The sequence below is a fragment of the Terrapene carolina genome, unplaced genomic scaffold, assembly GCF_002925995.2.
Source record: "Terrapene carolina triunguis isolate 2854851 unplaced genomic scaffold, T_m_triunguis-2.0 Scaffold33723, whole genome shotgun sequence".
NCBI lineage: Eukaryota > Metazoa > Chordata > Testudines > Emydidae > Terrapene > Terrapene triunguis.
The window spans coordinates 7,296,375-7,310,519 of NW_020698074.1; positions in this window are offsets into that span (position 1 = coordinate 7,296,375).

Below are 14,145 nucleotides of genomic sequence, written 5' to 3' on the forward strand. Positions count from 1 at the left end.
CTCTGGCACCAGTTCAACACCTTGACCTCACCCCCAGGAACCTGGCCAGCCTCCAGAAGAAGATCCTGGAATTTTTCTGGCTGGGGCTGCACTGGGTCTCTGCAGGTGTACTGATCCTTCCCATGGGGGAGGGTGGACAAGGCCTGATCTGCATCTGCAGCCAGGTCCACACCTTCCACCTTCAGGCCCTGCAGAAACTCCATTACAGTACATGTAGTCCAGCATGGAGCATGCTGTTGTTCGCCTTCCTCCACTGCCTCTAAGGGCTCCGATACAACAGGCAGCTCTTTTTTCTCTATGCGAGAAGTCTCTCCTGAGACCTCTCTGAGCTGCCGATCTTTACCAGGACCTCCTCAGGACCTGGAAGCTCATTTCAGCAACCAGGTCTGTAGTGGCATCTGAGGGGGAGAACCTCCTCAAGAACCCCAGCTACACAACCCCATCTTCGTGTGAAGGTAGTGAATCCCCCTTGGTGCACTCAGTGATGACACTGGCTGTTATCACCAGACTCAGAGACCTCTTGGCCCCACAGTGCTTGGTCAGTTCATGGGGCTGCCACCGTGCACATCCCCTGTCGTGTGCTCCTTGCCTCCTACTTCTCTCATTTTCCTTGTGCAGGTCCTGCAGGAGGGCTCACTTCCCACCTCTCACCTCTCATCTCTGGCCCTCTGGAACTCAACATCAGGCTTTTGCCCTGTGAGCCTCCCTGGCCAAGCTCGCACATGCCACCTGAGCTGGCTGAATGACATCCAGTTGGTGTGCCTCCACACCATGCCCTGAAAACATCTGTACATGCTCATGCTTCATACAATCCATTTCTTCATGGTTTTGTCCCATCCCAACACCAAGTGGTGGGACTTGTTGCAACCTGCAGAGGCTGAGGAACCCTGGTGGGCCAATATGTATTCTATTCTGATTCCACAGCCTGCTGGGGTTATTAGTTGATAGCAGCTCCTCCTTGGAGCCATGAGCAAGGGCATGTAGTTGGTGCGGTTCATGAACTCCCTGAAAACTGTCCCTTTTGCAGCAAGAGGGAGACCCTAGCGCACATCTACAGAAAGTGCATCAGGCTGCAGCCCCTCTTCTGGCTCCTCCAGAAATTTTTACTGAGGTTCTGGCTGCAATTTTCCCCAACCTCCTAATTCTTATTCTCCCCATGTATGGCCCCACAAAGTTCTGGGACCTCCTTGTCCACCTTCTCCTGGTACTGGCCAAGATGGCCATCCATCACTCCAGGAGGAGGAAGCTGGACAGGTAGGGGAGGTACTCTGCAACTGTGGGGCCTATTTCCGTTCCCTTGTTCAATCACATTTCCGGGCAGAGTTCCTCTGGACAGTGTCCACTGAGTCCTTAAGACACCATTGAGGAATGGTGGGTGCAGTCTGGGTTTCTCTGCTCAGCGTCCCCTTCTGGTTTCCTGGTTTTCAACCTTTGACCTCATTCCTGTTCCTGTTTTTTCCTTTGTTGTCCCTAGTACTTAACTGCAGCCTGGGCTTAGTGGTTGAGGGGGGAGGCCTTTAGTCTTGGGTGGGCCTAGACCTGCCTGTCCCAGTTCTGCAAATAGTATGCACGGCTCAATTTCAGTTTGTTACTGTTTCTTCCCTGAGTCTCTTCCTACCTGGCTCCTTTTAACTTCACCCCTAGATAAGGGTTAAGGCTCTTAGATCCTCTGTCCCTGAAAACCCAGCTTAAGCAAATGGAGACAGAAAAATAAACTCTGGCTACTCCTCAAGCCCCTGTGGCCAGAGAGGACCATCCTTCCTTGCCCTTTGTCCCAGCCAAGAATTGACCTGCTAAGGCCCTGCAGCTTCTTTTATCTGATTCTGCTTGGCTCTGATGGGTTGGTTCCATGAGATCTCTGTAGGCAGGCCAGAAGGACACACTTTCACTGCTCCTTTCCTGTTACTTCACTGTTTCCTGGCGCAGGATATAGTAGGATTATGGGACCTCCTGTAGGGAGATGCTGAGGATAGGTACATCCCTCATAACTGCCTTCAGTGGATATGGACAACAGCTGATCACAGTCAGCTTGTAACTTTCTGAAATGTACCCATTTGAGTCTGAAAATTTCAATTTGATATTTACCAAAGGTGATTTCTTTCACTGAATGCATGTTTTGTGTCCATTGATAGAGCAGTTATACTGCGATTGTGATCTGTCATTTGAGCTTGATGAATGACATAAACAATGTTTCTAGTGTAGTTTAGTGTAAGTCTCTTTTTTGTGAGCCTCATTTGATCTCTATGAGAAAAGGCCATTAAGTCTAGTGTCTAATATCTTGAGTCAGAACTTGCATTCAACAACAATATAAGAAAAATAAAATAATTGTCTCCATTAGAAGATTTTATTAAGAAGTTTAGTAGTATAGGACATCTTGCAAATAAATGTATGAAAATTCGTTAAGGCTTTGTCAGACCTGGAAGAGGTAAGACATATATGAGAAGCTGAATTTCATATCTCATTGCTAGGGATGCAAGTTGGTCACGGAAGTCATGGATTCCGTGATTTTCCATGACCTCTGTGACTTCTGCAGCAGCTGGTGCGCCTAGCTCAGGGGAAGCTCAGGCAGCCCCTGTGCCGAGCATACCAGCCACTGCTGGGGCAGTCTTGCGCCCCCCGTGCTCCCCCTCAGCAACAGAGTTTGGGTGTGGGAGGGGGCAGGGGGTTGGGGCATGGGACGGGGTGAGGCGGGCTCTGGGCGGCACTTACCTGGGGGGCTCCCCAGAAGTAGCGACATCCCCCTCACTCAGCTGCTAGGTGGAGTTGTGGCCAGGCAGCTCTGCATGCTGCCTCCTCCCAAAGCGCTGGCTTCGCAGCTCTTTCCTCCCATTGGCCAGGAACCTTGGAAGACCACTTGGAAGCTTTAGTTTGTGCAAATTTAAATGTCATCCTGTGTAGTGAATTGGGTACCCAAGAGCACAATACACAGCTGTTGTATATTCTCCTCTGGGTTTTCTTTTGCTTTTGGATGCAATTCAAGTTGTTAGTTATGTTCTTTAAAACCATACATTATCTGGGACCTGTGGAGCTGGATGGATGCAGAGCATATTACATCATACTAAGGTGGAAGGAAGACAATTCTGAGAAAGCGGCATGATCAGGGCAGCCAGGGATGCATCGATGGAGTGCGATTGTTTAAGGCCTTTTCTAGAGCCCTGATCACGTCACAGGTGCTCTACAGAACACTGAGAGAATGTGTTGGTACAAACATTGTCTGCCCTCTCCTTTTGGGATGCAGGGGGTGCAATTTGCTTACACACACACATGCACAAACACTTCACCACCACCATGGGTGAATGGAGCTCATTATGTTTTTCAACAAATGTAGTTTGCCTTGATTACACTCTAATAAAGTATGAAGTGGTTATGACTTCAGACAGCATTATTTTATGACAATGTAAAAATTTTTGATGCTGTGAACTAGATACAAGTCTTATTAAGTATGTGTGAGAAAATAGCTATTGGAAGACTGCCAACAAAATAATGAATGTTTGATAGGTACCACACAAAGGCTTTGAATGCTGTAGTATATTTATTGCACCTATTTTAGACGTTTCATTTAGCTCTAGCTGTATTATAGATCTGCCTGGTTAAGTGTGATGTAATTTTATTTACTGTGCTATTATTTGCTTAACCTTGATTTTTTTATAGACCATTACATCACCCCAGGCCTCATAATTCAGATATACCCAATCAGCTCTGAACAAAAATATGGTTACTCTTGTATGTTAGGAGATTTTAAACTTTAGCCGTAGATGGATTGCACTTTTTGGTTAATGTACCTTATCTCTTTTGAACAGCATCATGTGAGCTTCATTAAAATGATCAGTTTTATTTTACCATGCTCCATGGAACAGATTATACTGCTCTTGATGTTGAAATGTTATAGTTAGATCTGTGACACTTATTTATGCATATTGCCCATGTATCATGCAAGCAAAATATGAGAATGTGTGATCTATTACTGCTTAATTCCCTTTTTAATTATCTTCTTGAACTTACCTTCTTTTAGCAGTGGAGACTTGAAAAGTCTGAAGGAGATTTGGTGAAAAATTGTATTCAAAGCCATAAAAAAAAGATACTCTTTAACCTGCTGGCAGAATGTTATTCATACATGGAGGTTGGGTGTCTTCTATAGATACTAACCTACGTGAGAACATCAAAATATATTCTAAGGGTTGCAACCCAAACACTGTCTACCTTTTAGTATTCACATTGTTCTGTCATTTTCAGAGCACAGTTAAACATTCAGGTGTGATGTACATTTATGATGCACATCTAGAATCATAGAGTTATAGGTTAGAAGGGACCTCAAGGGTCATCTAGTCTAGGATTTGTTGTGTCTAAACCATCCAAGACAGATGGCTATCCAGCCTCCTTTTGAAAGCCTCCAGTGAAGGAGCTTTCACAACTCCCTAGACAGTTTGTTCCATTTTCCTACTGTTCTTACAGTTAGGAAGTTTTTCCTGAGATTTAATCTAAATCTGCTATGCTGCAATTTGAACCCATTGCCTCTTGTCCTGCCTTCTGTGTCAAGAGAGAACAACTTTTCTCCATCTTTTTTATGGCAGCCTTTCAAATATTTAAAGACAGCTATCGTGTCCCCCCTCAATCTTTTCTTTTCCAAACTAAACATACCCAGTTCCTTCAGCCTTTGCTCATATGGCTTGCATTCCATTCCTCTGATTATCCTTGTCATTCGCCTCTGGACCTTTTCCAGTTTCTCCACATCCTTTTTATACATTGGCGACCAAAATTGGACACACTACTCCAGCTGAAGCCTAATCAGCACCACGGAGAGCAGTACTATCACCTCCCGTGACCTGTATGCTATGCCTCTGTTAACGTGACCCAAAATTGCATTTGCTTTTTTTCAACAGCCTCTACAATGTATCCTGCTCTTTTGTTGTGTTTGTTTGTTTTTGGGTGTTTTTTATGAAAATCCTAGGCTGTGGGTCCTTGTGCAATATAGATTTTAAGATACATGAAAAGGCAATATCTGTTTTGTGTTGAGTTAGATTTGATTCTAGCTAGCGAACAGGAGTGGCTAATGGGAGTTTTGCGAGGGACTTCTCCAGGTGAAGGAGGAGTGATTACATGACCCGTGGGGTAAGTTTGTTGTCTGTTGTCTGTGTGATTGTGTTTGTTGTGGTGTGCTTACTGCTGGACTGAAATATACCATGTGGTCTGTTTGTTTGGGGGACTGTGTGCTGACCGTGTGGGTGCTGAGCCTAGCAACCTGCTAGGCAAGGCTGAGAGCTGAGAGCTTCTTAACGAGGCTTTGATCCCTGAGCCCTTTAGCACCCATCAACCCTTAACCAAGGAGCGGGGCTACTCAGGAAGGTCAGGGCTTTAAAAAGACCACTCCTAAGCGACCAGAGGAACTAGCAAACAGGAGTGGCTAACGGGAGTTTTGCGAGGGAGTTTACAGGGGAAGGGGATTGTGGGGGGCTAAATACACATAACATTCCTTAAATTTCTTTAAACTTAAGCCAAAAACACCTCCTGATAAAAACGAAACCTCAACAAAGGAACTAACTTCAGGAGTAAAAACAGAATGCAGGCAGAAGTCCAGCAACAGAGTGGGGACTATCCAGTTTATTGCACCCAATGCAGCATGTATGATTACCTGCCCTATGGGCAGGTGACGTATGTGTGCATTTGGTTCAAGGAGCTCCTGGCCCTCAGAGACCATGTACGGGCTTTGGAGACCAGAGTGGCTGAACCAGAGGAGCTAAGGGAGACAGAGAGGTACATAGATGAGACTTTCCGGGACATAGTAGAACGGTCCCGTCCCACCCCCGGTCTGACAGCCTCTGTGTTGTTGAAGAGGATGAAAGTCTCAGGGAAGGAGAACATCCAACTGGGGCAGAGGGAAATGATCCCATAGTTGGGACCCTCCTTCCAGATGATGTTATGGTATCCTCTCGCACTGAGGATACCTCTCTGAAGGAGGGAACTCTGGTTATTAGGAAGAGACAGGTATTAGTAATGGGCAATTTGATCATAAGAAACATAGATAGCTGGGTTTGTGATGACCGGGAGAACCATATGGTGACTTGCCTGCCTGGTGAGAAGGTTGCAGATCTCTCAAGACATCTAGATAGACCTATGTGTAATACTGGGGAGGAGCCAGTGGTCATGGTACATGTAGATACCAATGACATAGGGAAGGATAGGAGAGAGGTCCTTGAGGCCAAATTTAGGCTGCTAGGTAAGAGATTGAAGTCCAGGACCTCCATAGTTGCATTCTCTGAAATGCTTCCAGTTCCACACGCAGGACCAGTTAGACAGGCAGAACTGCAGAGTCTCAATGCATGGATGAGACAAATGTGTAGGGAAGAGAGGTTAAAATTTATTAGGATCTTGGGAAACTTTTGGGAAAGGAGGAGCCTATACAGGAAGGATGGGCTCCACCTAAACCAAAATGGAACCAGATTACTGGCACTTAAAATTAAAAAGGTTGTAGAGCAGTTTTTAAACTAAGGGCTGGGGGAAAGCTGACAGGTGCGGAGGAGCATGTGGTTCGGACAGTGACATCCCTTAGGGGAGGATCTATTAATGGAGATTGACTATGTTCTAGTAAGGAGGAGAGTATGGAAGATGATAAAATACAGGTAGGATCTGATGAGAAACAGTCAAATGAAAAAAACTCTCATTCAATTACATCATGTAATGGGAGACAACTAAAAAGTGACAAGTTTTTAAAGGGCTTATATACCAATGTTAGAAGTCTAAATAAGAAGATGGGTGAACTAGAGTTCCTCGTATTAAATGAGGATATTGATATAATAGGCATCACAGAAACTTGGTGGAATGAGGATAATAAATGGGACACAGTAATACCAGGGTACAAAATATATCGGAAGGACAGAACAGGTCATGCTGGTGGGGGAGTGGCACTATATGTGAAAGAAAGCATAGAATTAAATGAAGTAAAAATCTTAAATGAACCAAACTGCACCATAGAATCTCTATGGATAGTAATTCCATGCTCTAATAATGAGAATATAGCAGTAGGGCTATATTACCAACCACCTGACCAGGATAGTGATAGTGACCATGAAATGCTCAGGAAGATTAGAGAGGCTATTAAAATAAAAAACTCAATAGTAATGGGGGATTTCAACTATCCCCATATTGACTGGGTACATATCACCTCAGGACGGGATGCAGAGATAAAGTTTCTTTACACCTTAAATGACTGCTTCTTGGAGCAGCTAGTCCTGGAACCCACAAGAGGAGAGGCAATTCTTGATTTAGTCCTAAGTGGAGCACAGGATCAGGTCCAAGAGGTGAATATAGCTGGACCACTTGGTAATAGTGACCATAATATAATTAAATTTAACATCCCTGTGGCAGGGAAAACACCACAGTGGCCCAAGACTGTAGCACTTAATTTCAGAAAGGGGAACTACACAAAAATGAGGAGGTTAGTTAAACAGAAATTAAAAGGTACAGCACCAAAAGTCAAATCCCTGCAAGCTGCATGGAAACTTTTTATAGACACCATAATAGAGGCTCAACTTAAATGTATACCCCAAATTAAAAAATAGAGTAAGAGAACCAAGAAATTGCCACTGGGGCTAAACAACAAAGTAAAAGAAGAAATGAGAGGCAGAAAGGCATCCTTTAAAAAGTGGAAGTTAAATCCTAGTGGGGAAAATAGAAAGGAGCATAAACTCTGGCAAATGAAGTGTAAAAATATAATTACGAAGGCCAAAAAAGAATTTGAAGAACAGCTAGCCAAAGACTCAAAAAGTAATAGCAAATTTTTTTTAAGTACATCAGAAGCAGGAAGCCTGCTAAACAACCAGTGGGACCACTAGACAATTGAGATGCTAAAGGAGTACTCAAGGATGATAAGGTCATTGTGGAGAAATTAAATGAATTCTTTGCATTGGTCTTCATGGTTGAGGATGTGAGGGAGATTCCCAAACCTGAGCCATTCTTTTTAGGTGACAAATCTGAAGAACTGTCCCAGATTGAGGTGCCATTAGAGGAGGTTTTGGAACAAATTGATAAACTAAACAGTAATAAGTCACCAGGACCAAATGGTATTCACCCAAGAGTTCTGAAGGAACTCAAATGTGAAATTACAGGACTACTAACTGTAGTCTGTAACCTATCATTTAAATCAGCTTCTGTACCAAATGACTGGAGGATAGCTAATGTGATGCCAATTTTTAAAAAGGGCTCCAGAGGTGACCCCCGGCAATTACAGGTCGTTAAGCCTGACTTCAGTACTGGGCAAACTGGTGAAACTATAGTAAAGAACAAAATTGTCAGACACATAGATAAACATAACTTGTTGGGGAATAGTCAACATGTTTTTTGTAAAGGGAAATCATTCCTCACTAGTCTACTAGAGTTCTTTGAGGGGGTTAACAAGCATGTGGACAAAGGAGATCCAGTAGATATAGTGTATTTAGATTTTCAGAAAGCCTTCGACAAGGTCCCTCACCAAAGGCTCTTAAGCAAAGTAAGCTGTCATGGGATAAGAGGGAAGGTCTGCTCATGGATTGGTAACTGGTTAAAAAATAGGAAACAAAGGGTAGGAATAAATGGCCAGTTTTCAGAATGGAGAGAGGTAAATAGTGGTGTTTCTCCCCCCCTCCCCTGGAGACTGTACTGGGTCTGTACTGGGCCCAATCCTATTCAACCCCATATTCATAAATGATCTGGAAAAAGGGGTAAACAGTGAAGTGGCAAAATTTGCAGATGATAGAAAACTACTCAAGATAGTTAAGTCCCAGGCAGACTGCGAAGAGCTACAAAAGGATCTTTCAAAACTGTGTGACTGGGCAACAAAATGGTAGATGAAATTCAATGTTGATAAATGCAAAGTAATGCACATTGGAAAACATAATCCCATCTATACATATAAAATGATGGGGTCTAAATTTGCTGTTACCACTCAAGAAAGAGATCTTTGAGCCATTGTGAATAGTCCTCTGAAAACATCCACTCAATGTGCAGTGGCAGTCAAAAAAGCAAACAGAATGTTGTGAATCATTAAGAAAGGGATAGATTAAAAGACAGAAAATATCATATTGTCTCTATATAAATCTCCATCTCTAAAATTGGAAAATTGGAATTGGAAAAGGTTCAGAAAAGGGCAACAAAAATGATTAGGGGTATGGAGCGTCTGCCATATGAGGTGATTAGTAAGACTGGGACTTTTCAGCTTGGAAAAAAGACGACTAAGGGGGGATATGATAGAGGTCTATAAAATCATGACTGTTGTGGAGAAAGTAAATAAGGAAGTGTTATTTACTCCTTCTCATAATACAAGAACTAGGGGTCACTAAATGAAATTAATAGGCAGCAGGTTTAAAACAAACAAAAGGAAATATTTTTTCACACAACGCACAGTCAACCTGTGGAACTCCTTGCCAGAGGATGTGAAAGCCAAGACTATAACAGGGTTCAAAAAAGAACTAGATACATTCATGGAGGATAGGTCCATCAATGGCTATTAGCCAGGATGGGCAGGGATGGTGTCCCTAGCCTCTGTTTGCCAGAAGCTGGGAATGGGTAACGGGATGGATCACTTGATGATTACTTGTTCTGTTCATTCCCTCTGGGGCACCTGGCATTAGCCCCATCGGAAGACAGGATACTGGGCTAGATGGACCTTTGGTCTGACCCAGTATGGCCGTTCTTATGCTCTTATTCGTATTCAGCCATGAAAATTAACTAAAGATGAGATAACTTTCCTGAAAATCTGGTAGAGGAAACATTTTAGGATTTATTTGCAATTACACAGTCAACTGCTAAGCACAACCATAGCAGATTTAGTGTCAATTATTGTACTTAGAGTAAATATTTTTTCAGGTCTCATTATTTGAATTTGGGTTAGAATGTTGGGTGAAATAATTTAATAGCAATTTTGGGTTATTTTATATTTAAATTTTTGTTTGTTTAGTGAATGCTTTTTAATTAAATGCAATGATTTGATCAGAATAACAAAAATAAGCAAATGAAGTACAACAAAGAATTGAGTTAATATAGTGACTGGGGCATTTAGTTTATTTTATAGGGGACTGCATTGAAATATTTTATGTGCTTAATAAGAAAGTTGTGATCCATAAGTTTCTGTCTCTTAGTAAACTGGATACATGTTTGTGTTGTGACAAAAGAGTCGGAGCTAAAGCACCTAGGATCTGGGCACATTAACTACATTAGTGATGCAGCCAAATGCTCTCCTCTCAATTTGTCAAAGTTACGTATTTAAAAAGGATTATACCCAACGGATACCCATTTTAGCGGTATGGGCAAGGTGGTGCTATAACTTTACTGGAAGAAAAGCTACACAAGGAGATGGGTCTAGCAATGCACACCAAATAGTCTTGTCAGGGCTTCCTTGTGAAACTACAAATAATAAAAAAAGGTTCTATCTCAATTACATTTAAAACTCCCTAGTTTGACTGTGAGAACTGTAAGTTTCCCTGTCCTCAACTCCCAATTTACTACCCCCACGCCCTCAAAAACAGACCCTATAGTAGGCAGGCAACCATTGCCACAAAAGATAGCTTGGGTCATTCAGTTTGGCCTGCTATCTTCTCAGAGTCAGAGTTTAGGGCCAGATGGGACCACCCGGTCATCTAGTCTGACCTTCTGTATATCTTAGGCCACCAAAACCACCCAGCACCTCCACACTTAATCCAACAACCAAAATTACACCAAAGTATTACAGCTAACAGGAGACTAGGTTATTATGTGCCATAGACAGCAAATAGGAGGAGCAAAGGTACACCAGTGCCCGAGACCCACACAATGGCAGATAAATGATTGTTAGATATACCCAGTTAATCCTGGCATGTAACCCCGCCCATGCACTGCAGAGGAAGGCGAAAAAACCCCAAGGTCACTACCAATATGACCTGAGAAAAAAGTCTTTCCTGACCCCACATATGGTGATCAGTTAGACCTTGAGCATGTGAGCAAGAACCAGCCAGCCAAGCACCAAAGAGGGAGAATGCTCGGTACCCCTTAGAGCCCTGGCCCTCCCCATCCAATGTCCCAACTCCAGTCATGGCCATTCCCAATGCTTTAGAGGAAGGAGATTAAGGGCTTCTCTTCACTACAGGGAGATCAATGCTGCTGCAATCAGTGCAGTGGGGGCAATTTAGCAGGTCTAGTGAAGACCCACTAAATTGACAGCAGAGCGCTCTCCAGTCAACCCCGGTACTGCAGCACTCCGAGAAGAGTAAGGTAAGTCGACCGAAGAGTGTCTCCTGTCGATGCAGCACAATGAAGACACTGTGGTAAGTCAACCTAAGTTACTTTGACTCCAGCTACGTTATTCACGTAGCTGGAGTAGAGTTACTTAGGTCAACTTACCCCGGTAATGAAGATAAGCTCTAAAAATAACATTCAGAATACATTAGAAGGGGGAAAAATCCTTTCCTGACCCCTGAGTTGGCCAGCTGAAACCTTAAACATAAGCTTTTAGGAACGTAAGACATACATTGGAAGTGAGCCCCAGAGTAGCTCTGCCCCCTACCATCACAAACAAATCCGAAATACAATCACACCCATAAATTTGTCCAGTTCTGTCTTAAAACTAATTAAGTTGTTTGCCCCCACAACTCCTATTGGGCCCAGCACTAAAAAAGACAGCGAGGATGACTTTTGTCCATCAACATATAGATTATGAGTCCAGCACATTCTCATTATGCCACTCTGCCTTGTTGTTCCAATAACCGTGCATATATCTTAGTGACTGGGAGTCAGGAACCCCTTAGTTCTAACCCTGGCTGTGACAACGAGTTGCTGTGGCCTTCGATATGTGACTTCTAACCAAATTTTCAAACCTGAGTAGCTAAAGATAGGTGCCTAAATCCATATTTTAGCAACAAAATCAGCACTCAAATGTTAAAATATTCACTTAGAAGCCTCACACGGGCATTGTGTGGATTTATTAGCCAATATTTGTAAGGTAGTTTGTAAAGGTAAAGACTTATATTAGTACTACGTATGTATATAGTATTATTGTTATAGAATGGTATCAAAAATCAGAGATGGAAAATAGAACATTAGCTCATCCAGTCCATCTCCCTTCTGTGGATAGATTGTTCCTTATACAGTATTGCCCTTCATTCCCAAGCATTTTAACCATAGGTATTTCCAATTGTAAAGACTAGGAAAGGGAAAGTGCAGTCAGCATAAAATGTGCATATAGCATACGCTAGGGTACATGTAAAAGCAAACATACAAAACCACTAGTATTGGTGCATCAACATTTATTCCCGTACAGTGGAATGTTGAATGATCTTATAATATGAAGGAATGGTGCAAATTCTATGTAGCAAATAATTTTTATACTTTTTAATATAAAAAAAGCTATGGATAAAAGTTTGATTTTAACAGATGTAAAATAATATGTAATACAGCTATAATTTCTAAATAGCGGTGTTTTATTCAACAAACACACTTATGCTCACAATATTGTATGCTCACAACAAAGCTTGTTAAAGTGAAGTATCACAGCTACAGTATTTGCTGGTTTAACAATGCCGTGTTAAGAATGTTGATCCTTTTTTAATAATTACACTTACATGTATTCACCAGCTTTCTTTTAGGGGTTAACTTGAGATTGATATGAAAACAAAGCATTAGAACTTCCACAATGCTCTAAAAGCATACTATTTTAGAAGCTTTTTAAAAATATTGAATTTTTTGCTATGCTTGATTAGGTCAATATTTTCAAACTTGGGTGTCTAATTTAGGCACCTCAAGTGAAATCCTGGCTCCACTGAAGCCAATGGGAGTTTTACTATTGACTTCAATGGAAAGAGGATTTCATCCATAATTTTTATTTAGGCACCTAACTATGTGGCCTGAGTTTCAGAGAAGCTGATCATCCCCAATTTCACTGTAATCAATGGGAACTATGGGTGCTCATCACTTCTGAAAATTAGACCACTTGGGTGCCTAAACATAGATCTGGGACCCAATTCTGCAAGGTTGAATTCCTGCATCTGCACAAAGACAATGGCTGGAGGTGCCTAGCTTAGGATGCCCACATTTGGACATTTTGGCTGGATCTTTTTGTCACTTTGTTCTTCTAGTTGTGTAAATACACAAAGCACACATTTATTGCCACTCAGGGGTCTCGCAGCTAGAAATTGCACACATGAAAAGTTCATTAGCTTGCACGCCAGCGAGCAAGCTGATTGTGCGGCACAGGTACGAGCATGGCTAAGGAAAGTAATATTTTTGCTGGGTGCTATTTGGATTTATTTGTGCATCTTTTGTTTCTTGTGCTAGAACATTTTGTTGCCAAGTCAGGGTGACAAATTATGCTCTCAGATAAAATGCATGCAACCTTCATTAGGATTCCTACAGCAACTTAGATCAGCATACTAATGTGTTGACACGATAAATCGGGAGACATGCAAAGGATTTTTTTAAACTTGGGTTTGTTTTTGTTTTTTTTCTCCTTCTTATTTAAGATGGGTAAAGAAGGCAGGAAAGCTTGTCTGCTTGCTTGTTTTTAAGAATGGTATTTTGCCCCTTAAAACATAGAAAATATCAGCGGTGTTAAGTCTAGTATTTTTTGGTTTTGCTGGAAGATTTTGGGGGTTCTCTGAGACATTTGTTATGAGCTCTAACACCTTAATTAAAGCTCAGAGGCACTAAAACTTTAACAGCCAAATGTTCATTATGCAATGGCATTAAATAGGTGTTAGCAAAAAGCAGAGAGCCCCCGAAGCAATGACTTGAGCCAGGTAGAGTGCAGTCAGGAGCAGTGTAAACTGCACCCCAGAGTTGTGCCAATGTACCTCATATTTAAGTTACCTCACCTTTGCAATTTTAAGTCCTGACCCAGCAAAGCATTTAAGCACATGCTTATCCTTAAGCACATGAGTAGCTGCATCAGCGTTGTCCTGGTCCTTGTTCAATACAACGAGTGCCTTCCAGTTGTGCCAAACTGTGTGGTAGTTTAGAGGAGTTTATGAACAGGGAGTAGCAATCTCATTTCCTTGTGTGATCTAAGCAAAATTTAAAATCCGGTCTCCAGTGGTAAAATGGCTAATTGCCCACTTTACTCCTGAGATACACTAGTCCCTCTCTTGAATATTTTAACATCTGCACTACAGAGCAACTGAAGGGCATGTTTACAGTAACAGAATAATA